Source organism: Xenopus laevis, chromosome 8S (genome assembly GCF_017654675.1).
Source record: "Xenopus laevis strain J_2021 chromosome 8S, Xenopus_laevis_v10.1, whole genome shotgun sequence".
Lineage (NCBI taxonomy): Eukaryota > Metazoa > Chordata > Amphibia > Anura > Pipidae > Xenopus > Xenopus laevis.
In genome coordinates, this window is record NC_054386.1 from 50,454,850 (window position 1) to 50,481,928 (window position 27,079).

Below are 27,079 nucleotides of genomic sequence, written 5' to 3' on the forward strand. Positions count from 1 at the left end.
TCTCCAGAAACACCACCTGAGTTGTTGTTGTTTTTGTTTTAAAAATAATGCCAGGCAAAGGCAGGCCGCCACGCAGAGGCACTAGGGGCCGTGCTGCTATGCTATCCTGTGGCCCTAGGAAATTGCCCAGTTTTAAAAAGGCAATGACCCTGAACTCCCAAAATGCTGAAGAGGTAGTTGACTGGCTTACACAGCAAACCCCATCCTCTACCGTTTCTAACTTTACCACAACATCCTCATCCTCCACTGCTATGGGCACCCCACGTAACACTTCCTCCACCACCGGCGCCCCTTCTTCACTGGAGTCAGAGGAGTTATTTTCACATGAGTTTCTTGAACTGAGTGATGCGCAACCATTATTGGCAGAAGAAGATGAAGGAGATGAGGACGTTACACCAGATTTAATTCTGGCAGAGAACACAACAGAGATGGACATAATGAGTGATGACGAGGAGGTCCCCGCTGCTGCTTCCTTCTGTGAGCTGTTAGAAGAAATTGATGCATCTGAGGAGAATGATGATGAGGAGATTGATGTTTTGTGGGTGCCCAGTAGAAGAGAGCAAGAGGAGGATAGTTCAGATGGAGAGACGGAGAGTCAGAGAGGCAGGAGGAGAATAAGACTTAGAAGAAGCAGGGAGGACAGCTCGCAGGGAACAGTAGGGCAACAACATGTATCGGCACCTGTGGTCAGCCGGCCAACGCACCCGCCATTGCTGCCAACGCCGCCGACTTCTACTTTTACCCCCAGATTGCCAGCCTCAAAAAGGTCAGCAGTGTGGGATTTTTTTAATGTGTGTGCCTCTGACAAAAGCGTTGTAATTTGCAATGAGTGCAGTCAGAAACTGAGTCTTGGGAAGCCCAACAGCCACATAGGTACAACTTCTATGCGAAGGCACATGAACGGCAAGCACAAAGCACTTTGGGAGCAACACCTCAAAGGCAACAGGCAAACTAAAAGCCACCCTCCTTCTGGTCCAGCATCTTACTGCTCTACCTCTGCTGTCCTTGACCCGTCTGAACCACCCTCCACTCCGCCTTCCACCTTGACCACCAGTTCCCATTCCCAGTCATCTGCCCCCAGCCAAGTTTCTGTGAGGGCCATGTTTGAGCGTAAGAAGCCAATGTCTGTGAGTCACCCCCTTGCCCGGCGTCTGACAGCTGGCTTGTCTGCACTCTTAGCCCGCCAGCTTTTACCATACCAGCTGGTGGACTCTGAGGCCTTCCGCAAATTTGTAGCAATTGGGACACCGCAGTGGAAGGTACCCAGCCGCAATTTTTTTTCAAAAAAGGGAATACCACACCTGTACCACCATGTGCAGAGCCAAGTCACCGCATCTCTGTCACTTAGTGTTGGGCCAAAGGTCCATATGACTACTGACGCATGGTCCTCCAAGCATGGTCAGGGCAGGTATGTCACCTACACTGCCCACTGGGTGAACTTGGTCATGGCTGGGAAGCAGGAAATGTGTGGCTCAACAACGACAGTGGAGTTGGTGTCACCGCCACGGATTGCACGCGGTTCTGCCACCACCTCTACTCCTCCTTCGCTCTCTACCTCGTCTTCTTCCTCTTCTTCGTCCTCTGCTGCTGGGTCCTCCTCCTCCTCCACACCTGTGCACCCCCAGCTCCCCCTAGGCTATTCGACGTGCCAGGTACGCCGTTGTCATGCTGTCTTGGGGATGACGTGCCTGGAAAGCAAAAACCATACTGGATCTGTACTCCTGTCATCTCTGCAGTCACAGGCCGATCGGTGGCTGACCCCACACCAACTGAAGATCGGAAAAGTGGTGTGTGACAATGGAAGCAATCTGTTGGCAGCACTGAGACTGGGCAATTTAACACATGTGCCCTGCATGGCACATGTTCTCAATTTAATAGTACAACGTTTTGTCTCAAAGTACCCAGGATTCCAGGACGTTCTCAGGCAGTCCAGGAAGGTGTCGGCCCATTTCAGACGTTCCTATACAGCCATGGCACGCCTTGCTGACATTCAGCAGCGGTACAACATGCCAGTCAGGCGTTTGATTTGCGACAGCCAGACTCGCTGGAATTCAACGCTCCTCATGTTGGAACGTCTGCTGCAACAACAAAGAGCCGTCAACGAATACCTGTTTGAACTGGGTGGTAGGACTGGATCTGCAGAGCTGGGGATTTTTTTCCCCCGTTACTGGGTGCTTATGCGCGATGCCTGCAGGCTCATGCGCCCTTTTGAAGAGGTTACAAATATGGTCAGTCGCACCGAAGGCACCATCAGCGACCTAATACCCTTTGCTTTCTTCCTGGAGCGTGCCGTGCGACGAGTGACAGATGAGGCTGTAGACCAGCGTGACGAGGAGCAGGAAGCGCACGATTTCTGGTCGGAATCACCAGAACGAACCCAGGCACCTGCTGCAACGCAGGGAGAGGTGTCAGAAGTGGAGTCAGAGGAGGAAGGTGGCTTTGTGGAGGAGGAGGACCAACAGGAGCAGGCTTCCCAGGGGGCTGGTGGTGACCTTTTGGGGACCCCTGGTCTTGTACGTGGCTGGGGGGAGGAGACCGTGGATGATGCAGTCCTTGATAACGAGGAAGCGGAGATGGATACCTCTTCATCCAACCTTGTGAGAATGGGGTCTTTCATGCTGTCATGCCTGTTGAAGGACCCCCGTATTAAGAGGCTTAAGGAGAAGGACCTGTACTGGGTCGCGACTCTACTAGACCCTCGGTACAAGCATAAAGTGGCAGAAATGTTACCAACATACCACAAGTCTGAAAGGATGCTGCATTTACAAACCAGCCTGCAAAACATGTTGTACAATGCTTTTAAGGGTGATGTCACTTCAGGAACTCATCAACATTCCAGGGGCAGAGGTGCCAGTAATCCTGCCACGAGCGCACCTGCAAGGACAAAGCACTTTGGCCACTCTGTAACGTCAGACATGCAAATGTTTTTCAGCCCAAGGCAGCGGCAGAACCCTTCGGGATCCACCCTCAAAGAACGCCTCGACCGGCAGGTAGCGGACTACCTGGCATTAACTGCAGATATCGACACTCTGAGGAGCGATGAACCCCTGGACTACTGGGTGCGCAGGCTTGATCTGTGGCCAGAGCTGTCACAATTTGCCATGAACCTCTTGTCTTGCCCCGCCTCAAGTGTCCTCTCAGAAAGGACCTTCAGTGCAGCAGGAGGGATAGTAACTGAGAAGAGAACTCGCCTAGGTCACAAAAGTGTGGATTACCTGACCTTTATTAAAATGAATGAGGGGTGGATCTCGGAGGGTTACTGCACGCCGGAAGACTTGTTCTGAGTTTCTGATTCTGACTCCCCATGCAGCTGTCCTTCTCTGCACGCCTCATGACTCCACATACAGCTGTCCTTTAGCGTCCTCCTCCCTCCACCACCGTTACAAACTAGGGTGCAAACCCTACTGGTTTAATTTGAATCCAGGTAAATCCTGAGTTTTTTCTGGCCTCTGTGCTTCAGTGGCTGCGACCAAAAAAAACAGAATATTTTCAGCATTTATATGGCATATTTTTTCTGGCCTCTGTGCTTCAGTGGCTGCGACCAAAAAAAACAGAATATTTTCAGCATTTATATGGCATATTTTTTCTGGCCTCTGTGCTTCAGTGGCTGTGACAAAAAAATGAATATTTTCAGCATTTATATGGCATATTTTTTCTGGCCTCTGTGCTTCAGTGGCTGCGACTAAAAAAAACAGAATATTTTCAGCATTTATATGGCATATTTTTCCTGGCCTCTGTGCTTCAGTGGCTGCGACCAAAAAAATTGAATATTTTCAGCATTTATATGGCATATTTTTTCTGGCCTCTGTGCTTCAGTGGCTGCGACTAAAAAAAACAGAATATTTTCAGCATTTATATGGCATATTTTTCCTGGCCTCTGTGCTTCAGTGGCTGCGACCAAAAAAATTGAATATTTTCAGCATTTATATGGCATATTTTTTCTGGCCTCTGTGCTTCAGTGGCTGCGACAAAAATAAATGAATATTTTCAGCATTTATATGGCATATTTTTTCTGGCCTCTGTGCTTCAGTGGCTGTGACAAAAAAATGAATATTTTCAGCATTTATATGGCATATTTTTTCTGGCCTCTGTGCTTCAGTGGCTGCGACTAAAAAAAACAGAATATTTTCAGCATTTATATGGCATATTTTTTCTGGCCTCTGTGCTGCAGTGGCTGCGACCAAAAAAAACAGAATATTTTAAGCATTTATATGACATATTTTTTCTGGCCTCTGTGCTTCAGTGGCTGTGACAAAAAAATGAATATTTTCAGCATTTATATGGCATATTTTTTCTGGCCTCTGTGCTTCAGTGGCTGCGACTAAAAAAACCAGAATATTTTCAGCATTTATATGGCATATTTTTTCTGGCCTCTGTGCTGCAGTGGCTGCGACCAAAAAAAACAGAATATTTTAAGCATTTATATGGCATATTTTTTCTGGCCTCTGTGCTTCAGTGGCTGCGACTAAAAAAACAGAATATTTTCAGCATTTATATGGCATATTTTTTCTGGCCTCTGTGCTTCAGTGGCTGCGACCAAAAAAATTGAATATTTTCAGCATTTATATGGCATATTTTTTCTGGCCTCTGTGCTTCAGTGGCTGCGACAAAAATTTTTTATATTGTTAGCATTTATATGGCATATTTTTCCTGGCCTCTGTGCTGCAGTGGCTGCGACCAAAAAAAAATTAATATTGTTTGCATTTATATGGCATATTTTTTCTGGCCTCTGTGCTGCAGTGGCTGCGACAAAAAAAAATTAATATTGTTTGCATTTATATGGCATATTTTTTCTGGCCTCTGTGCTGCAGTGGCTGCCACAAAAAAAAATTAATATTTTCAGCATTTATATGGCATATTGTTTCTGGACTTCTGGTTCAGTGGCTGCGACAAAAAAACATAATTTTTCAGGAAAGTACACATGCCTAATTTTTCAGGGTTCTGCAACAGTGGCAAATCGCATCTTTTATGGTCACCGCAGGTGATCAATAAAGTAGACCAAAACTGGGCCCACACTGCAGAATCAGTGTTTTTTGGTTCGCTTCACTGTACATTGAATTACCTCTGCCTGACCGTGCACGTGCGCACAAGCACGGTGACTGCTAAACACACCACTACAGAAATATTGCCACCAACAGGACGAACATCCTGGAGGTGACAAGCAACTAGTAATTAAAAACTATTATTTGCTCACTTGACGGTATCATTCATTAAAGCTCTTTGCGTCTTTTTGCGTTGCAGTAAGCACCGCGTTTCGTCTTTGCGTGTGAACAGGCTGTAACTTTTACACGACTTGATTGGCATGTAGACGCCGGACGTTTTAAAGCATTTTATTACACAGGTTTAGAAATGTAGTGTGATTTCTGCCCTTTACAGCACAAAACGCAGCGCTGTGTCAACAATGGATTTTTTAGAAACATTTTTGCCCTTGATCCCCCTCTGGCATGGCACTGTCCAGGTCGTTGCACCCTTTAAACAACTTTAAAATCATTTTTCTGGCCAGAAATGTCTTTTCTAGCTTTTAAAATTCGCCTTCCCATTGAAGTCTATGGGGTTCGCGACGTTCGCGAACCGTTCGCATTTTTGACGCAAGTTCGCGAATATGTTCGCGAACTTTTTTTCCGACGTTCGCTACATCCCTAATGGAAATGTTGGCACTTGGCACCAGTTTAAATGGACATAACTTGGCCTTCAGTTGGATCTTTATGTCCTGAAAAAGTTTTGACACCTCAAAAGTGTAATTATAGATGGAACCGTTAACTGTTGTTTTAAAGTCTGTTGGACCAAAGGACCAATTACAAATGGAAGTGTTGGCCACTAGGGGCGTAAATACAGAGGAAGCAGACCCTGGGGTTGTAGGGGGGCCCAGGAGGCCCTAATTAATGAGCTATTTCAACTTATATTGGTAAAAAAGGACAACCTCTGCTCTGGATATGTTGGGGTCCCTAAAATTAATTGCTGTTGGGCCCAGTAATATATAGTTAAGACACTGTTGGCTACAATTTGATATATATGTTCACACACACACACACTAGATAAAGCATTATAGAGTTTAAGTTAATATTTCAGAATGAATTATTTATTCAGTATTAAAGCCTGCCACTTAATTTAATCTGTCATGCTGAACGCAAGGTAAAGAAGTGATTCCTGATGCTTTAGCACACTGAAGAGCAAGGTAAATGAATGTGTACTCACATGAATTATGAGTTGCACTCCCTGCCCCCAGTGCAACCGTTTCAAGGTCTCAGTGAATTCTTTAGTATAATGAAACATCCTAAAAAGGACTGTACTGGTTGTTTTTATTAAAAAAAACAAAACAGTATAGTCAAATATGCTAAATAAAATCAAAGGAAGCATATGTGTAAAATATTTGTTGTTGAAAGTGAATGCTTTCCTTTTTCTCTTAGTGTACTCATGAGCAAATTTTATGTATTTATTTGAATGCTTTATCATGGCAAGCTCCCCTGTTTGGAGCTAGACATTTATTTAGCATGCACAACACTGCTCCAATCATAAGCCTTTCAAAGAAGCATGTTGCTCAAATTTGAAAATTTTTTTAACTTAAAAACTGTTCTGAAAAATTATACCTTTGTGTGAATGGTTTTTCACTTGCAAGAATTGAATACAGTAAAATAATATTCCAACTTTAATCAGACTATAAGCTATGCTTGATTAAAATTGTAATGAATGGACTGTATGGAATGTAATATTACAATGCAAAATGCAAATATATGTTCGCATTTATGCAAATTATTTCCAACATAGACTTTTTGGGTTTAGTACAGGTGGTCATACACAGCCGATAATAGATGCCAACAGACCAAGTCAAAAGTTTATTGGCCTGTGCATGGGGTCTTCCCATGGGCCCAGCTGACCAATACCTGACCAAAAGTGGGACAGATGTCAGTTGGGCAGGTTAGTAAATCCCATTGAGGTGAGGACACCATCAACAATGCTTTTATCCATGGCCACTTTAACACTCCAGTTTTTGCAAAACAAAAAATTTACTGTATTGCCTTGTGTCCATAACTGGCCTTTAAGATGGGGTACAAACGAGTGGCTTTTTACCCAATTTGGCTATCAATGGGGTGGGCCAAATTGACACGATGCAAACGTTTAGACCCTGATCACATTGGGAGCCTACAGAAACCCAGAGAAGAGGATTGCATTGCATCAACACAGCAGTGCAGTCCTTTCCAAACGGATTTCAGGCCAGAAATTGATTAGGTAGGACCTCCGAAGGGCTTCATAGGCAGCCGATGACTAAGCAATCTAGTCATCAGCTTTTATTAGCCCAGCATTAGAATGGGTGTCTTAATATACTTCATTGCTGCCCCTATCCAGGGGGGAAGCCCTACTGGTGTAAAATAATTAACATTTCAAAGCTGAATGGGAAATTATATTAAATGATCCATTTAAACGTAATCATGTTGTGTAACTAGTCATAGTTCAAAGACTATATTCAAAGAGTGTATCAGGACTACCAAAAAAATGAGAGATCACAACAGATGCTTAATGCCTTTGGCAAGACTTACCCACACATATATACTGTAAAATTACTTTATTCTCTGATATACTGATTCCACATCGAGCAACATGTAACTAAAACACATTCAACATAGCATAACACTGGAAGGAGAGCTACTGCTCTTTCAGCCCCACAAAGCATGTAGTAACCCCTGTTTGCAATCCCCTGGACAGTATCCAAGAGTGGAAGAAGCAAAATTGTATCTACTTGCAAAGTATGTAATGCTGAAATGCAGTAAGGCATCCAGCACCATTTCTCAGCATAGGGGAAAGGATGGATAGAACTGCTATAGTGCTGAAGCTAGCATATGAAAAAACTTGAATTCTAAGAAATTACTATATACTTCAAATAAATGAAGATCCTTCCGCAAAATGGTATGACATCACTGCAGAGGTTGGGCTGCCCTATGTAATCGATACACAAATAACCATGCATTTGTCTTTTTTAGAGTAATACATTAATGTCTCATGGTCTATGGCGGTCAAGGCCGCCGGGAGCGCGAAGAGGCGCGTCTGCTCCCGGCGGCGAATAATCCAAGATGGCGTCACCCAGTCGGCCCACGTGGGCGCTGGGACGCCAGAGCCGCAACGCCGACGCACGCGCAAACACGCCGGCGTCACTTTGGCGCCAAGTTTGAATATAAAAAGGCCCCCAGGACGCCAGAATGGCGCCCAAGAATAGGTTTTGCTACTCTGAACCTGGGTTCCTGTATTCCTGTTTCCTGAATCCTGCCTTGGTTTTGACCCCCCTGCCTGGACTCTTGTTATTTTATCCTGATCTGCCTGCCATTGAACTCTCGCCTGGACTTTGACCTTGTATCTTGCTTAACCCTTTGGACACCGCGACCTTGATTCCCTTGTGGGATTCCTCCTAGATCCTGACTCCTCCCTGGAGGGAGCTCCCGGCTCCCTGACATTATTCTTGGGCCATGGATCCTACTGAGGAAGCTACGCCTGATGTCGGACGAGCGCTCCGCGGGCTGGCATCCCGCATGGAGGAATATGAAGCCCAGCAGTACCGCATAGGGCAGGCACTCGATACCCTTCTCTCTCGAGTGCCTCCAGCGCCTCCTGCTTCCCAAGCGGCTGTAAACCCTCCCATGGCGGTCGTCTCGTCTACCACAGGTTTCTCGTCTGGTGAGCCTCGCATTCCGCCTCCTCCTCGCTTCAGTGGGGACCCACAGGCCTGCAGAGGTTTCGCTACACAGTGCCAGATCCAGTTCGAGTTTCAACCCTCGCATTTCCCCAATGAACGTTCCAAGGTGGGCCATGTGATGTCTCGTTTGGTGGGCAAACCGCTTGAGTGGGCAACATCTCTTTGGGAGAAGAATTCTCCACTGACTTTTGATGCCAAGGCTTTTCTTCAAGCATTTCGTACTGTGTTTGATGCCCCGGGTCGGGTCACTAATGCCCCTTCTCGTCTTCTGCAACTCCGGCAGGGAAACCGCAGTGTCAGTGACTATGCTATTAACTTTAGAACTTTGATGGCTGAGACTTCCCGGAATGACGATGCCTATAAGGCCGTATTCTATCAAGGTCTGTCTATTCGCATTAGAGATGATCTTGTCTCCAGGGAGTTCCCTGACCTGTTGGAAGATCTGATTGCACTATCCATTAAGGTGGATACTCGTCTCAGAGAGCATCAAGCAGAGAAGGAGCGTTGTAAAAGATTTCAACCCATGTTGGCACCCCGCTTCCAAAGACCTCTCTTGCATACTCCAGTTTCTCAAGCTTCTACTTCTCCTCCGGAGGAACCGATGCAAGTTGGAAGGGCTCGTCTCTCTGAACAAGAAAGGCTCCGTAGACGGATGGCTGGCCTATGTCTGTACTGTGGCGGACAGTCTCATTTTGCGAACTCTTGTCCGGTGAAGCCCACGAGTTCTGTTCCCCGAGGTATATCTAGGGTAATTCATGTAGGGGGCACTACTCCGAAGTCTCAAGAGAACATTCACAGGTTTCTCCTTCCTTTACAGATTCGTCTAGCCACTAAGACCATTGTCGGCTCAGCTTTCATTGACTCTGGAGCTGCTGGGAGCTTCATGGACGCTCTTTTTGCCAAATACATGGAAGTTCCCTTATTCCCATTGTCTACTCCTCTTCGTGTCACTGCCATTGACGACAGACCCCTGGAGGCTGAATTTATCTCTATGACGACTGGGGAATTGCCTGTGCAGGTTGGGACGCTGCATAAAGAAAGACTATCGTTCCTAATTATTTCCTGCACATCCGTTCCAGTTGTTTAGGGTCTCCCTTGGCTGCGCCTGCATAATCCCACCATTGATTGGTCCGCAGGACAGATTTCCCGTTGGAGCCCATTTTGCCAGCAGCACTGTCTTCCTGCTGAACCCCTCCAGAGGGTGAATATCTCTATGCAAATGATTCCTCGCTAGCAGCGCCGGCCATTCAACGGAGGGAATACCACTGTTTTAATATCAATCCGGCTTTATTATTACACACAGTGTAGAGTTACATTCTCAGTGGGTGCGCTGTATAAACCTACGCGTTTCGTGTCTAAGTGAACGACACTTCCTCAGGGTTACAATTACATCACGTGTCTCAGTGTTTAAATAGGGTCAAAGTGCATATCATTTCACATTTAAAGGTGCAGTATGTGCGAATAATTATTAATAATGTGTACATTCATGAAAATACATCAAGATGCATAAAATATATTATTAAAGTGCAAGTGCTTGTATTGTATATTATAAATAAATAAATAATTGGATATGTGTACTAAATTTTATAAATTATATAAATTTTTAAAAATTTGCATAAATTTTTATATGATTGTTCGTGATCAAAGTTATATATACATACAGTAAATTTAATATCAATCATCATGTCTATCTTGATCTCTATTCAATTTGTTTAAATTATTTGTCCGCATCTTAAAGGTAATCAATTAAATAGAGTAAAAAAGATTAAAATAAAAATACCCATCATGTGATTTTTTGTGTTGTTATTTCTTAACACGTTAGAGTAATAATGATGTAATGTAAGTATAAATATAATTTGTATAATTTCAATGGATAAAGTGCTGAATTAATTAATTAATTATTAAGTAATATGTTCAGAGGATATTTATTATATCAATTTATATTCAAATTCTAATATTTCCAATTCCTCTTTACCTAGCGCTATTACGGAATTTATTTCATCGGACAGTAGATTTATTAGCTGTGATTTACTTCCCTTAATCAATAAAAAATCTAATCTCACAGTCCTTATTCAAACCATATGGTACTACATTCTCCAATAGTGACATCCACTTGATTTCTCTCTTAGATAACAATTTGTCTATGTCTCCTTTCCTTTTTCCCAGTCTTACAGTTTCTATAACCTGAAATGAGATAAAATTCTCGTTAGCACTATGTTCATTAATTATATGTGCTGCTATAGCTGAAGATATGTCAGATCTGTTTATGCAGGCTATATGTTCGAGTATTCTATCTTTGACTTTCCTAGTTGTTTTTCCTACATATTGTTTTCTGCATCTGCACATAGCAAGGTATATTACATTTGCAGTACGACAATTCGCATATTTCTTATTTTGATAAGTTTGTCCTGTCACTGTACTCTGTATTTCTTTGGAAACATTCACAAATCTGCAACATTTACAGATATTGGCCCCACACTTATAGGTCCCTATGGTCTGTAACCAATTCTTTCTATCAGTTTTTTCGGGCAACATACTTGGTGATACTCTGTCCCTTAGGTTATACCCTCGTCTATAGACAAATTGTGGATCCTGTAATTCAAGTCTTGATAAAATTGGATCTGGCTTCAATACCTTCCAATGTCTTAGAATAATACGTTGTATCTCCACAGCTTCTAAGTTATGAGCAGTAATAAATCTCATTCTTCCTATTCCTTGTGTTGAGTGTTTTTCTTTTTTACATCTATAAGTAGAGAGTAGTTTTTCTCTATTGGCTAATACTGCCTTATCATATGCTCTTTTTATATTATCTGTTTTATATCCTCTGATTAGGAGTCTATCCCATAACTCCATAGATCTCTGCTGGAAAGCATCCCAAGTGGAACAATTCCGTCTCAGACATATGAATTGTCCAGTCGGTATGCTCTCCAGCAAAGATCTCGGATGGCTACTTTGTCGCTGTAGAAGAGAATTTCTGCTTATGGCTTTTCTATAGACATCCGTGTGTACCACACCATCCTGTGAAATGAACTGTATGTCTAAAAATTCAATGGTGGTAGGGTCACATTTATATGTAAATGTAATGTTCTTTCCATTGTTGTTACAGCAATCTACATATGTCTGATCTGAAGGCTCTACCCTCCTTTTACAGAGAATTCTCTGATGTATTCTGTAAGAAGTCTGCAGAATTCCTTCCTCCACATCAACAATACGATTGTCGATCTTCTGCCTGGAACCATGCCCCCTAGAGGTCGTACGTATCCTCTCTCTCCAGCAGAGACCACTGCCATGAAGCAATATATCCAAGAGAATCTCCAGTGGGGGTTTATTCGCCCTTCTACTTCTCCCGCCGGGGCTGGATTCTTCTTCGTGGAGAAGAAGGATGGAGGCCTACGCCCTTGTATTGACTACCGGGGTCTTAATAAAATCACCGTTAAGAACCGGTATCCCTTGCCTCTGATTGCTGAACTCTTTGACCAACTGAAGGGGGCTAAAATTTTCACTAAGTTGGATCTCCGTGGGGCGTATAACCTTATCCGCATCCGGGAAGGTGACGAATGGAAGACAGCATTCAACACTCGTGATGGGCACTATGAGTACCTCGTAATGCCCTTTGGTCTCTGCAATGCCCCCGCTGTCTTTCAAGAATTCGTGAACGACATTTTCCGGGATCTCTTGGGAAAGTTTGTGGTCGTGTACCTAGATGACATCCTGATTTTCTCCAAAGACCTTGCAAGTCATCGCTCCCAGGTGAAGGAAGTACTCACTCGTTTGAGGAAGAACTCTCTCTTTGCCAAACTGGAGAAACGTGTGTTTGAAGTTAAGTAAGATTCCTTTTCTGGGCTACATCATCTCCCCAGAGGGTTTCGAGATGGATCCTGTGAAAGTGTCTGCAATCCAAGAGTGGCCCCTACCGCTGAGCACTAAGGCAATCCAGAGTTTCATTGGTTTTGCTAATTACTATCGGCAATTCATTAAGGGATTCTCTTCTCGAATTGCTCCTATCCTAGCCCTCATCCGAAAAGGGGGTAAACCCAGCTCATGGCCCCCACCTGCTATAGAAGCTTTTCAATCCTTGAAGGATGCCTTCACTTCTGCTTCGGTTCTCCGCCATCCTGATCCGGAGTTACCTTTCTTCATCGAGGTGGATGCTTCTGAAGTTGGAGCTGGAGCTATCCTGTCCCAAAGACATCCCTCTGATGGAAAACTGCACCCATGTGCGTATTTCTCTAAGAAGTTCTCTCCTGCGGAACAAAATTATGATGTAGGAAATCGAGAACTCTTGGCGATTAAGCTTGCCTTAGAAGAGTGGCATTACCTCCTTGAAGGTTCCTTGATCCCAGTCACAATCTACACAGATCATAAGAATCTTGAGTTCATTCAATCTCTCAAGAGGCTGAATCCCAGACAAGCAAGGTGCGCTCTCTTCTTCTGTCGATTTAACTTTGTCTTGACTTTTCGCCCTGGCTCCAAGCTGATGCTCTTTCTCGAAGTTTCACTCCGGTGGATCGTACTCCTGAAAGACAAGAGCCTATTATTCCTCCTGTCAAGATCATCTCTTCCTTGTACCCTCAAATCGCTGATCAAATTCTGGCTGGTCAATCTTCTGCTCCTCCTGATACCCACATTGGGATGGCGTTTGTCCCCTCCGAGCTACGTCTGCCCATTCTTCAACAGACCCACTGTTCCAAGCAAGCAGGACATCCTGGTCCTGAAAAGACTCTTGAACTCCTTCGACGTTTAGTCTGGTGGCCGACTATCCGAAAAGATGTCAAAGACTTTGTTGCTGCTTGTACCGTTTGTGCCACATCCAAGCCTAGCCATTCCCGCCCCAGTGGGTTATTGCAACCTTTGCCTATTCCCTCTTGTCCATGGACTCATTTAGCAATGGACTTCATAGTTGAGCTTCCTCCCTCTTGTGGGAACACGGTGATCTGGGTTGTGATTGACTGCTTTAGCAAGATGGCCCATTTCATTCCCCTGAGGAAGCTTCCCTCTGCTGTGGAGTTGTCTCAGCTCTTCATCCAGTATGTTTTCCGCTTGCATGGTTTTCCTGTGGAAGTTGTCTCCGACAGAGGTTCTCAGTTTACAGCTAAGTTTTGGCGTTCCCTGTGCAAAGATCTGGGTATTACTCTCCAGTTCTCCTCCGCTTATCATCCCCAGACTAATGGAGCAGCTGAACGAGTAAACCAAGCTTTGGAACAGTTCTTGAGGAACCACGTCTCCCTTTGTCAAGATGACTGGTCTGATCTCCTCTCATGGGCGGAATTTGCTCATAACAATGCATGCCACGCTTCCACTGGAAGGTTTCCGTTCATGTCGGTGTATGGTCAGCATCCTCAAGCCTTCCCCCAGGACTTTGTGTTGCCTGACGTCCCGGCTGCTGATGACCATGCAGCCCACATGTCTGCTATTTGGGCTGCAACCAAGTCGAACTTGGAGAAGAGCGCTCTGGTTCATAAGACGTTTGCAGATCGTAGACGTAGACCCTCTCCTCCCTACAAGGTTGGTGATAAAGTCTGGTTGTCTTCCAGGAACATTCAGTTGAAGGTGCCATCTCCTAAGTTGGGTCCGAAGTTTGTGGGTCCATTCTCCATCTCGGAGGTGATCAATCCTGTGGCTGTCAGACTTCAGCTTCCCCCTGAGATGCGAATTCCCAACGTGTTTCATGTCTCCTTGGTGAAACCCGTTACCTTCAACCGCTTTTCTGTGAACCAGTCTCCCCCTCCTACTATCTCTGTGGATGGTCAACAAGAATATGCGGTGGAAAAGATCCTTGACTCCAGAATCTCCAGGGGCTCTCTTCAGTACCTCATCAAGTGGAAGGGCTTTGGCCCTGAAGAATGCTCCTGGGAAGGACACTCTGATGTTCATGCTCCTCGTCTTGTAAGGGATTTCCACTCCAAGTTTCCACAGAAAGGCCGCCGGGAGCGCAAAGAGGCGCGTCTGCTCCCGGCGGCGAATAATCCAAGATGGCGGCGCCCAGTCGGCCCACGTGGGCGCTGGGACGCCAGAGCCGCAACGCCGACGCATGCACAAACGCGCATGCGCAAACACGCCGGCGTAAGGACGTCAATGACGTCACTTTGGCGCCAAGTTTGAATATAAAAAGGCCCCCAGGACGCCAGAATGGCGCCCAAGAATAGGTTTTGCTACTCTGAACCTGGGTTCCTGTATTCCTGAATCCTGGTCCTGCCTTGGTTTTGACCCCCCCTGCCTGGACTCTTGTTATTTGATCCTGATCTGCCTGCCATTAAACTCTTGCTTAACCCTTTGGACACCGCGACCTTGATTCCCTTGTGGGCTTCCTCCTAGATCCTGACTCCTCCCTGGAGGGAGCTCCCGGCTCCCTGACAATGGCAAAACATTCAACCAATCAAAGATCACAACACAAACAGGCAGACTGAGTGAACAGCAGGGTATAAGCTGGTGTAAGCCCTTACTTCAAAAGTAGATACTTCAGTATCTTATCCCTTGCTCCCATCCAAAGCAAAATTCCAAAAGTCAGATAGGGGATAGATACCACGGACGCAGGTAACTGCTGCAGAAGGTGCCTTTATTATCCACACAACATGTTTCGAGATGCACAGACTCTTTTTCAAGTGTAACACACAGGTAACAAATGATAAAGGTATTTAAACACTTAACCCCTGCCACCAATACCACCATTGGTTAAAGGCAACTGTTAGGAGGATTTATAGACTTGTCAACCAGTTCAATCCAAAGTGCATCCAAAGTCTACAAAACCTAGGTTCCCAGTTGTAAAGTCCAAATAATTCATGTGTATGTCCATTAGTCCAACGTATTCACAGTTCTTACTGATTCCCTAAAAAAATTCATATTATATCAACAAATACTTGACTTCAATACTGCCCCTCAGGTCTACTATACCCATGAAACGTCACAACATCTATATAATTACAACTAACTTTAAATAGCAATTATGCATCTTATCATGCAGTAGTAGACTGCATGTATTGCATATAACCTGGGCATGTGGCTAATGCTGATAATGATGGGAGTATTTATGAATCAAATACATGGATTTATTGAAAATGAATCATGTCAAACACACATACCAGTATTAAGTCTTCCCCTTATAACAAGTTAGGGAAAATATACTTGTCCTGCGCATATGGCAGATTTTCAGCAGAATACCATGATTAGTACAAATGTTATAGCAGACCCTTGAACATGAAGCAAGCTGTTTGCTTCCACTTAAATGTACAACATGTCAAAATTTCAAACAACATACTGTAAGCATCGCATTGGTTTAAACTATTAGAAGCAGTGTGTTCATAGCCAATGCAGAAAAATATATCTGAGGTTTAGAATTTTGCAAACTGTTACACACATAACTGTAAAAAAATGTATCTTAATAGTAAATAAGGTCCTCAGTAAACGGTCGGTTGAGTCACAGGTCTGCTGTATAACTGGACACATACAGCTACAATAAGGATGCTAATGATATGGGCATTATACATTCTGTAGCTATGTTTGTTTCCTACCAACCCACTACTGGTATTTGATGCTATGAGCAATGGCATGGGTATTTTGGCACCTACAGTGGCTCACACAGCACCCTTTATAACATTAACCTGTGAGCCCCCTATCACATTTGCATGTTTTTGGAGTGTAAGAGCAAACCAGCATACCTGACACAGGGAGAACAAACAAACAATACCCTGGTAGAAATTCAACCCAGGACCCCAGCACTGTAAGCAATGCTAACCACAGTGGTGCTGATTTGAGAGAAACAAAACAAAATACCAGATTGGACCTGCACCTGCATGCAACTACCTAACCCCCCAACAACCACCATGCACTAGGGGTACCTGGCATGCTGTAGAACTGTACTCCACAGAATATATGTTGAATAGGAACTTCAATCTGTTTCTTTGAAGAAAGCATGATCTCAACCACTACAAACACTACAGCATGTACAGTATATACAGTATTTTCCTCCATCCACAAACATGGGCCTAAAATGACTTTTGCTGCTCTTTAGTGGCCCATGAAAGGATTTATACTGTGCTCCTCCTTTCTTCACCTACTGGAAGAAGAAAATAACATAAATGCCTCTAGAGGGGATACCCCTTTCTTTCTATACAGATAAATGCATCCAGCTAAGAACAATGTCACAGAATTCAGCCCTTATCCAGCTGTCACTCAAATACCCACAATGCCTTGCATGGGTCAACCCACTGGCTTCAGCTACAGCTGTAATCAGCATTTTTAATTAATGTATATTAGAACTGTAATGTCATTACCCGCCATTTAGTTAGCTCCTCCGTAAGTATCTATCTGGCCCTTCCATCTGACCTCCATGTTGTCTCTTTGAAATTCCCTTGTCCTTTGCTTTGGAGGGAAAAATCCCTCCCTTTTCTCCTCTGGGAACAAAGCCTTGAGGTGGTATTACCTTCTTAAAGTGACATCACTAGCCTTTAGGCTATTCACAGTCATCAGGTGGGAGAAGCCATAACCCCAGGCAAAGGTGGGATAAAAAGGTTAACAAGGTGGGTTGGGGTTGTTCCATCCCTGAGCAAGGAGCTGGATGGGTACTGAGGACCCCTCCATTCCACTTGGGAAAAGTATCTGACCATGAGGAGGTTCTGGTTGGGAACTGTGGTCCCTTCCAGTGAAATCCGGTTAATATAGAACTTGGCATGGACTGGCTAAACAATGTGGTTTGGGTGAGTGATGAGCAAAGTGCTATCCATGGGACACTCAAGTATTATTTAACTTGCCTGGGAAGTTGCAGGACTGTTTGCCCTTTGCTGGGACCATTGGATTGTTATTTGAACTGTGAGCTGGGGCCACTGGATTGTAATTTGAACTGTGTGGGGAACAGCAGGACTATCCCTTTTATTGCAGGAAGCAACAGGCTGGCTATTGGGCCTGGGGAAGCGGAACCACTGTATTACTCCTTGAATTGAATATGGGAAATAAAACCTAGTGTAATCAATTGCCCTGTGATCATGGACTCACAGGAACATTGCTTAAAATTACATTTTCTTTCATTATGCAAAAAAAAAACTAATTTGGGTAGGTTCCCCTGAAAGAATTTCAGTGTGCTTGCACTGCAAAAGATGATCATAAAAGAAAGTACAAAAGTATGTTACAAAAATAAAGACAACAGAAGTAATTGTAAAAAACATACATTTTAAATATAATAAAGGCGTAAACTGCTGTTATTCTGCTATTTTATTGTAAACAGAGATACAATCATGGCATCGCTTTTCCAATTTGTCTATGGGAGGCACAATGGGCACGCACCTTGAGGCATGCTTCCAACAGTATCCAGTTTGCATTTAAAGTGCATTAAAGCCACTCAACATTATATCTTCATCCCATGAGTAACCACATAGAGAGACACAATCTGCTGCACACAGGACCACAGTTTTTAGAACTATGAGAGAATAATATTCTATTAACCTACAGTATAATGCAAATTAGACATATATAACCATATCCTTATCATACACAAGAGCCATGAATATTATTTAAATAATATCCTTATAAATACTAGCTTAGCAATATCATCAGTTATAATCAGAGTTTAGTGATGTAATTTTTGTCACATGGCTCATTGAAACATGTGGATAATAAAAAATAACATACCACATTAGAAGTCAACTTGGAGTTCCAGGACCTTTATCAAAGCATATGGTCATGGAACTTCTCTGTGACTTATACTATTCTTGTATTTTACAACAGGAGGAACATAAACCACCATTTATATAATTTTTGTCACATGGCTCATTGAAACATGTGGATAATAAAAAATAACATACCACATTAGAAGTCAACTTGGAGTTCCAGGACCTTTATCAAAGCATATGGTCATGGAACTTCTCTGTGACTTATACTATTCTTGTATTTTACAACAGGAGGAACATAAACCACCATTTATATAACAAGTTGTTAAAAGCTGACAAATTGTTACACTGACCAATACTAGCAGCCCTCTGACACTGGGCATGTAAGGTTATAATCTAGCAATGCCAGCAAGACATAACAGAGAAAGTCCAATGTCAAATATTACCTTTTACTCCCTTGTAAGGTCTCTATGTATGTAATATTAAATGATACAGTGCAATACACCAAATAAACCAAGCTACAACACCTTGCATCTGGTACAAGGCATTGCATAACCCTTGCTATACACGGGGCAAACTATGTCATTGTGTTTTAAGAACAGAGAATATAAACTACTTTTTGGTGCAGGGAGGGCTGAAATACTTCTGTTCTGTTGGTCATCTTAAAAAAATCTGGTATCTCCCTGTTCACAAAGTCACAACAGACAATGTGCCTAAAAATTATTCACAGTGGCCAACTTGAATAGTACACACTTGCATTGGGGGTCTTTGGGAGCAAACAATTAATAAATGATATGATCAAAGCATTAAACCAGAGGGGCCCCCAGTTGTATAGACATGGATGGGAGTTGTATAGATGTGAATGGGATGAAGAGAAACTTCACAGGAGGCTTTCTAGATCTGGGGAATTCTCTCCGGGATCACACAGCTGATGTTTTCACAGCAAAAGGAATCAAACATGCTTGGGCTAAACACACACACACATTTTATTTCAATGGATATGCTCCCGCAGCAGGGATGTCAACCTGTCGCCCTCCAACTGGTATAGCAGTTCAACTCCCAGCGTCCTATTACAGCTGATGGAAATCCCAATTCAAGCACAGGAGGAGGCTGAACATACCTGATCTAAAAATACGAATGAGGGGAAACTTCCCGGCCATGCTGCTAAATAGACACCAAACATGGCTGAAATGAGCCCACCCATTTTGTTTTAATGGGAATATGTGCAACCTACAATGTTTGTTATACTGCAAGTGCCAAGCATCCTTAGACTGAGGTTCAAGATGCAGTCTTACATCAGCCAGGGGGATGCAAACAGGCCATCCTTTATACAAGCCATCACATGGCTTGCAGATGTTGGTCAAACTACAACTCCCTGCTCAACCCTGTCAGCAGTGGTAGTCCAATGACATTAATATAAGCTTTTAAGATAGATGAAGTGGGAAAATATATAAACACATAAATGGGGGAACGTGATATAGGCCATGGGAACCTGGTTTCAATAGGGATTTCTGGTATCATCTATAGGATGTGTATGGGTTTGCCATATAGGTAAGTATTCCTGATTGCTTGCCCTGTCGTTGGCTCTGTTGTAGGGCACAAACAAACTTGATGGGATCATGAGGGGAGGACGGCGCATTGCTCACAGGCATCTATATTGCAGAGGATGTGCCTATAGATTTAGACGGAAACCATTTGCCTGGCTGCTGCTGCCTGGGACTATTCGCGCCTGATGCTGAGGCTGCTGCTGCTCGAGGCGCAATAATGATCTCTACAGGGATGGGAATGAGGTATCAGTGTTGGATATAGGGGAGGGAGGCGGTGGGGTTACGGAGGGGGTGGTGAATGTATCAGGTCTATAGAAGGAATGTAAAAGGTTAAGCCTCACCCGACCCGCGTCTTCACTCCGGGTATGTCTGACCGGGGCCTTTCGCTCTCCGGTTTCCCCCTAGCACCAGCATCAGCTTCGGGAGCGCGCACAGAAGGATGATTGGGGGGGAGTACGCGCGCTGAGGGGGCGGGGCTTAACTCCGATGTGGTTTAGGCGCCCCTGCCATGAGTGGGATTGCTGGTGCTGTGGGCCCGGGGCTGTTTAGGTGATTGTACTGAAGTTGTGGTCCTGCTGTTGGCGTTCCTCCGGTGATGCCCAGTTATGGACTGGTTCCTGGATAGGAGATAAGGAAGTCCTTAGCGCAAAGTTGCTTGTTACCAAGATAACTAGAAAATTGGGTGGGGTCGCCGAGCACTGACCTTGACTGCTGAGAATTATAACAGAGAGACGCGCTGTTTCAGGGAGTGGTTTTGGTGTCTTTTCTGCCATGGTGCAGTCTCCATGCTAGCTTCCACTACTACTATAGGGTTGCCACCTTTGCCTTTACGTTTGGTGGCTTAATCCGAACAAAGGGGGAGAGGCAGATAGCATTGGGGAGGAGCAGTGATGTTGGGGTGGGCATGATGACATCAGAGGCAGGCACAATGATGTCATGGAGTTATGATGCCAGGTCAGGGTTATTGCATCACTTATATGCAAATGGCTGGATTTCTGTCCAGTTTTCGCAATGTTTTAAATGGGACAGCCCTTTGACAAACTGAGATGTCCAGTTGAAACCCACACAGCTGGAAACCCTACCTCTATCTATTCTCCCTGATGTGTAAGATCAATTCTTTCACTACATGTATGGGATCTATTATACAGTAAGTTAATAAGTTAACCAGAATCTCTGAAATATAGCAATGCTCATTTAGAAAAACTATTTCTTATTTTTGATTGATTATCTTATTTCTGTTTCTGATTGATTATCTTATTTCTGTTTTTTTAATAACAAGAAATTAACTGCACTTTATAATAACTAACATCAAAATGTGAGTATCTTGGTATTTAATTGGTTTTCATTTATTGGAACTTGTCCAGATTATTGTTCTGTTTTCACAAGGCTGAAAACCAAACAGAAAGTTGAGACCCGAACAGGCCTTAGAAAAACCGAGCTGTTCGGGCCAAAACCGAACAGGTGACAACCCTAACTACATAGTGCCTTTTTATTATTACTATTAGTGGAACAGTGCTGCCACGTTCTGGTTCTGCAAGATTATACCTATTTCCTGGCCATCCCCTGTCAACATAGAAAAAACTGATGGGTTAACTCCTGCTACTCCCAGCCTGGACAGAAGGAACAGTTAATTTTTACCTATAAAGCCCTCCCATTCTGGCTCACGGTAGTCTTTCCTTCTGTTCCAGCCTGGGAGCAACAGGGGTTTCCTCTGGAAGATTTGTTGCTGGCTATTAACTAAGATTACTGGGCACAGTTTTTTGCAGGCTGTCCTCTCTGCCCCGTAGCCTGCTCCCTAAGTAACAACTGCTTGTTTGGGTGGGGACCCTGTGTGGCCGGGGTATCATGCTGTTGATCGGCTTGTATGCGCTTCAGTGGGGACGCAGTGACATCATTTTCCCACGATGTGGAAAATTTGCTGGTGCTGATCTGCTTTGCCCTAGTTGTTGCATTGCAAGCATACAACTATATTGAGGCATTGCAAGCATGGGTCCGGCTGTCATTAAAAGAGCTGCTCCTAAGCCAGCTAGGTATATCTACAGCTATTATCTAAAACTGCACATTAGTTAGCTGTGAACTACTAATATCCTCTCTTTTATCCCTAGTTCTTCTGTTCCCATTGAGGAACACAGCAAGAAAAGGGATAGGCTAGAGACTGATAAACGCTGCAACGCATGTCACAAGCCAGCCATGAAGGATAAAATGATTTGTGGAGATTGTTTCACGGAGTATCTGTCTAAAGAGCTTAGCACCTCTGCTCCTGCTGATATTTCACAGGACTCAGCTAGACCTTCCACCTCTGCCTCTATACCAGACCAAGAATCCTTAGGCTAAGGAACCCCCTATCCTCCCAGGATGTAACCCTACCATTCAATTAAAACACAGAGACGTATTTTGGCAAAAATCTGTGGAGGTCACAGGCTTTATTTAACAGTTTAAGCATCAAGGACTAGGTACACCCTGACCCCAGCTGCAGCTCTTATTCTCCAAACGTGGGCTCACAGCCCAAAAAAATGTATTCTCAAAAAACATGGGCTCACTGCCCAAAAATGGGTCAAACATGAAGCAGGGATCATGGGGCCGAGCGCCCTCCGTGAACGCTTTTTAGCCCACCCCCTGCTCCCTCATTGTGCATAAATCGCGCTAACCCAGTCTCTTGCATGCCTTAGACAAGACCGTGCAGTCCAAATCTGATGCACACTTGCGAATCCATAAAGGTAGGCCTGCACCATGACCAAATCGAACTCCTAGAGCCGCACTGACGCCACCCAATGGAAAAAGGGGAGGGGTGACACATATCTTTTTCCAATGGCCCATTTACCCGACCCGTGACCTCCACCAATCTTTAAAGAACACCTTGTTGTTCCAAATGAAGAAACCCAAACCTCTCTCTGATAAATGCACTCCGACTTCCCTATACAGCTGTGTCTACTTACATTTTATATGTTATGCTTTATCACACCCACACCAGAGGAACACATACATTTCTGCATGGCCCTATTAACTTTCTTCCCGGCCTTCTCTATGCCCTAGGCGGAAATGGCCCCCCACCAATTGCTCCTTTGTATTATATTTGTTGATGCTTCTTATGTGACGTAAGGTTATTCAAATTTATGGGATTCCAGCATAATGCCTTAAAAAACATACCTCTCTGCAGTTCCCATCTCATACCTCTCTTACCCCGCCAAGAGATCTTCATGTGTTCCTTCGGCAAGCCAATCTGCTGACCTGCAGCCCCTGCATGCTTTATCGCCCAGAGAATAAATAAATGCTCTAATATCAAAATGTTGTAATTTGTTGCACCTCCTGTTGTGATAGAACATGACAGAACATGAGTTGACACCTCTCCTGCATCAATTATGGGCTTTTTGTATCTCCCATATACCTTTGACTTCCCTCTTCCCAGTGATTTTATCCTTTTGCTTCTTTCCCCACCCATTGCTACCTCAGTTGCCTCACCTATTCTGAAAGAATGTGATCCAAACCTCTCTGGATCCCCCCCATTATCTATCCCCTCCTTGTTCAGTATCTGCCTAAACTGAAAGGCTGAATGAAAGATGGGTTCCATCTTCATGCAATAACAATAGCTGCCCTCCAGATGGACACACTGCCATATATTCCCTTACTGACCTAACGGGCATGACACTCCCCTGTTTCCTGTATGTTTACCCATTTCCCTTTACCTATCTGATCCATTTTAGAACTACTAATATAAATCAACAATTTCCCTTCTTGTATCAACACATGTTTGTACCATAACCCCCCTTTTTTTTTTTTTTTTTTTATTTGCTAACCTAAATTAACACTCTCCTATCTTGTACCTGCCCGTGTTTGGCTATTAAACCTTTTCCTACTTTCTTATTAGATGGGGTGCAGAAACTGCTCTAAACAGTAGACATTCAAAATGGTCAAACATACCTTTTTAATGCTTCTAATATCAACTGTAACCTATCTTTCACTATTGGTTCTCTTTTATGCACTTTGGGGCCCTCAAACTCTATCCCCTCTTATTAAATTTTAATTACTGGGTTGTGTGTTTAATCTGGTTTACCCTCTGCTATGGAGAAATGTAAAATAGCTGCTAATGTGGCACTAACTCCCGCTTTTGATTTACCCTCCTCGTAAAGTACTGTCAAAATGACAGCAAATCTTTTATGTCACCATTACTCACAGAATAGCTGCCATCTTTTCCACGCCCTTTTGTAGGTGGAATGTTTTTTTTTTAAAATACAGACCTTTTGTACAGTTCTTCTAAGAGGGGTTCACCAGCTACCATAAATTATCAGGACATGTATGAGCTGTTGTTCGAAACATTAGGCACAAGCTTAAAGAAAGCTCCCTTCTCTCCCTAGACAAGGCATATGTTATGTTGCTCTCCACATCTGGGACATGTTGGGCTTTGAATGAGATATTATGTCTCATGACTCACCCCTGGTTAAATACCTTTAACCAGGGGTGAGTCTGATGACAACTCTGCCTAAAGCTGGCGATAAATGTTGAGATTTTTAAAAGATACGATCCTCATCGTGAGACCGCGATGTTCTCGGGACGATCGTACGAATTGAAAAAAAAAAAAAAAAGACCAATTTGCCAGGAAAAACAAAGGGGAGCTGCCTGCTTGGCCCTGCAAAAATAGATAGATTGCACTGGGACCGACAAAAATTTTTTGACCTGGCCAATCAATTTCCTGACAGATATCGGCTGAAAAATCGTAAGATGTACGATCGTTCGAATCCCACTAACCGCACGATAATTTCGACGGATTGGTCAGACTTCCCTAAAATCGGTCGTTCGGCAAGAAGAATCGTCGCGTCTATGGGGAGATTTAGCTGCTTTTGTTAATCTTATCTTATGATGTGGTTGCTTTGCTTTCCTTAACCAACCATCCAAACTCCTGTTAATATCCACCCCATAGGTATGACCCTACATGCAAAATTAAGAGTGCCTAGTAGTGCTTGTAAATCCTTTAGTGTGACCTTGTCCTTGGCCACCAAATCCCTCCCTAATATCCTAGCCTTTATAACCTTCTCAATTGGCAGTCTGTATACTCCTATCTCTGTGTCAATTTTACTATTGTTTCAACTGCTACCGGAACACCAAATTCATTTAACAAAAGTTCTAGGTTTGATAGCAACTCCCCGCAGACTGTTGATCCTTTGTGGCTCACTAATAGGAAAATACTTAAATAGTGGGCCATGCACTGACCTTAATTCCAGAAACCAATGCAAGAAAGTGCTAAAGCTTTCTAAAGCTCTATGAATGGGCCCCCCATTCCGCCCAGTAGAATTTCTTTGTCCAATTTTTCTTACGATACCTTAGGATACCCATAAACTCATTTCGAATTCCTTTTAATTCTACCCCTACTTACTAAATGCTGCACTGAAATTTTTTTAAACAAAAACATTTTTAATACAATCATGCTTTGTTCTATCTGGATGAACGTTTAACCAGGGGATTAATTTGCCAATGTTAATTGCTGCCCACCCATTCCATCCAGACCCCCATGTCTTTCTGCCCAAAACTCAAAGAAATGTTGTCCTCCAGCTTCTCTCTAAACTTTCTCTTAATTAAACCATGCATTGCTACCATATGTGGTGAAAGTATTATAAACAGTATACATGTGCTTCACCAAATTAACACCATGCTCTAGATGCTCCATCATAAAGCAGCTCATGTAAATCATAAACCCTTTCATCCATTCAGACAAGGATTCATTTGTAATAAAAATACCTTGCCCTGGCAGTCTAGTGGTGCGGCGGGGATGCCCGCCACGCCGCTCCTCTTCCCTCTGTGTGCCAGCTTCCTAGTGTGTGCGCTGCGTGCACTCCTGTAATTTATAGGCGCGCTGGCGTGATTATGTCAGCGCGCAATGGCACAAAGTTTAAATGCATTTAAAGGGGCAGTTTTTCTGTAATCATTGCCCGTGATAGGATTGTATTCCTGGTGCTCCTGAGCCTTGTGCTATTTGTCTGCTTTCTTCTGAACCTGTTTGATTCCTGTTGTGACCCCTGCCTGGCTATTTTGACTATTCTGACTTCTGGATCCTGACCTTTGCCTGCTTACGACTACTCTTCTGTTTAACCCCTTGATTGATCACCTGGTTTTGACCCTTTTTGCCTGTTTGACGATCCTTGCTATCTGCCTGCCTCGACCCAGCCTGCCTGACTACAATTCTTCCTAATCCTTTGTACCGTGACCTTCGGCCCAAAAAGACTCTGCTAACAGCCGTGCCCCTTTGCCAGCCAGAACAGCTCGCCTTGCACCCCTCGTTAAGTCCAGGTGGCACCCAAGTAAGCTGAGGGCTCCTCCCAAAGCCCAACGGTGGTCACACTACTGGTGAAGCCGAGTCGAGACCAGGGTACTTGGCACTTGTTCTGGTATCGAGTGCCGGCCATGACATTATCACGGCCCAATGGAGGACGAAAGTCACAATGAAGCTGCTGCTGCTGCTGCTCCTCCAACTACCACCGAAGCGCTTCTTACCACTCTGTTACAGCACTTGGAGGACCACGAACAGAAGCAAAATTACCTCCTGCAGGGTTTCCACAATCTAACCCAACAGCTGGAGGCTACGCAAGCTTCGCAGCAGCAACCTGTTCCTGTTCCTGCTCCTTTGGGTTCAACTAGACCCCATGAATCCAAAATTGTGTTCCCCGAAAAGTTCAGTGGGGATCGCACTAAATTTTTTGTTTTTAAAGAGGCATGCAAGCTGTACCTTAGTTTCTTTCCTCACTCTTTCCAATCTGGTGAGGAGAAAGTAAGGTTCATCATGACCCTGCTTTTGGGAGATCCCCAAATTTGGGCCCTTAGGCTGCCTTCTTCTGACCCTGCCCGTTACTCTCTTGACACATTTTTTAACAGCATGGCTATACTGTACGATGATCCGGATCGTGCAAACTCTGCCAATTCCACGATTCGTAAGTTGCGCCAGGGGAAAAGGGATGCGGAGGTGTACTGCACCGAGTTCCGCCAGTGGGCAGTTGGAACAGGGTGGAACGACATGGCTCTACATAGTCAGTTCCGTTTGGGGTTATCCGACTCTGTAAAGGATAGTCTTGTTAATTACCCCCTCATAGGCCATACGATTGCCCAATCGACCTGATCCCTGGGGCAACTCCTCCCCGAGGAAGAACCTACCCTCTTTCATTGCCAGAAGCCCAGGCAATGAGAGAGTACATTCAGGAAAACCTGGAAAGGGGCTTCATTAAGCCCTCTTGTTCACCAGCAGGGGCAGGTTTCTTTTTTGTGGG

At 44.1% G+C, this 27,079-nt stretch overlaps 1 protein-coding gene across 3 annotated transcripts in view; it reads right to left on the bottom strand.

Moving 5' to 3' along the window:
- nlgn3.S (neuroligin 3 S homeolog) overlaps window positions 1-20,681 on the bottom strand; it is a 181,347-nt gene extending 160,666 nt beyond the window's left edge. The window contains exons 1-2 of one of the 3 annotated variants that reach the window (XM_041574257.1): window positions 20,533-20,681; window positions 20,171-20,446 (exon numbers count right to left, since the gene is read on the bottom strand). The gene's annotated coding sequence lies outside the window, so the exon portion shown is untranslated. 3 annotated transcript variants of the gene reach the window in all.
- Window positions 20,682-27,079: the final 6,398 nt, after the last annotated feature.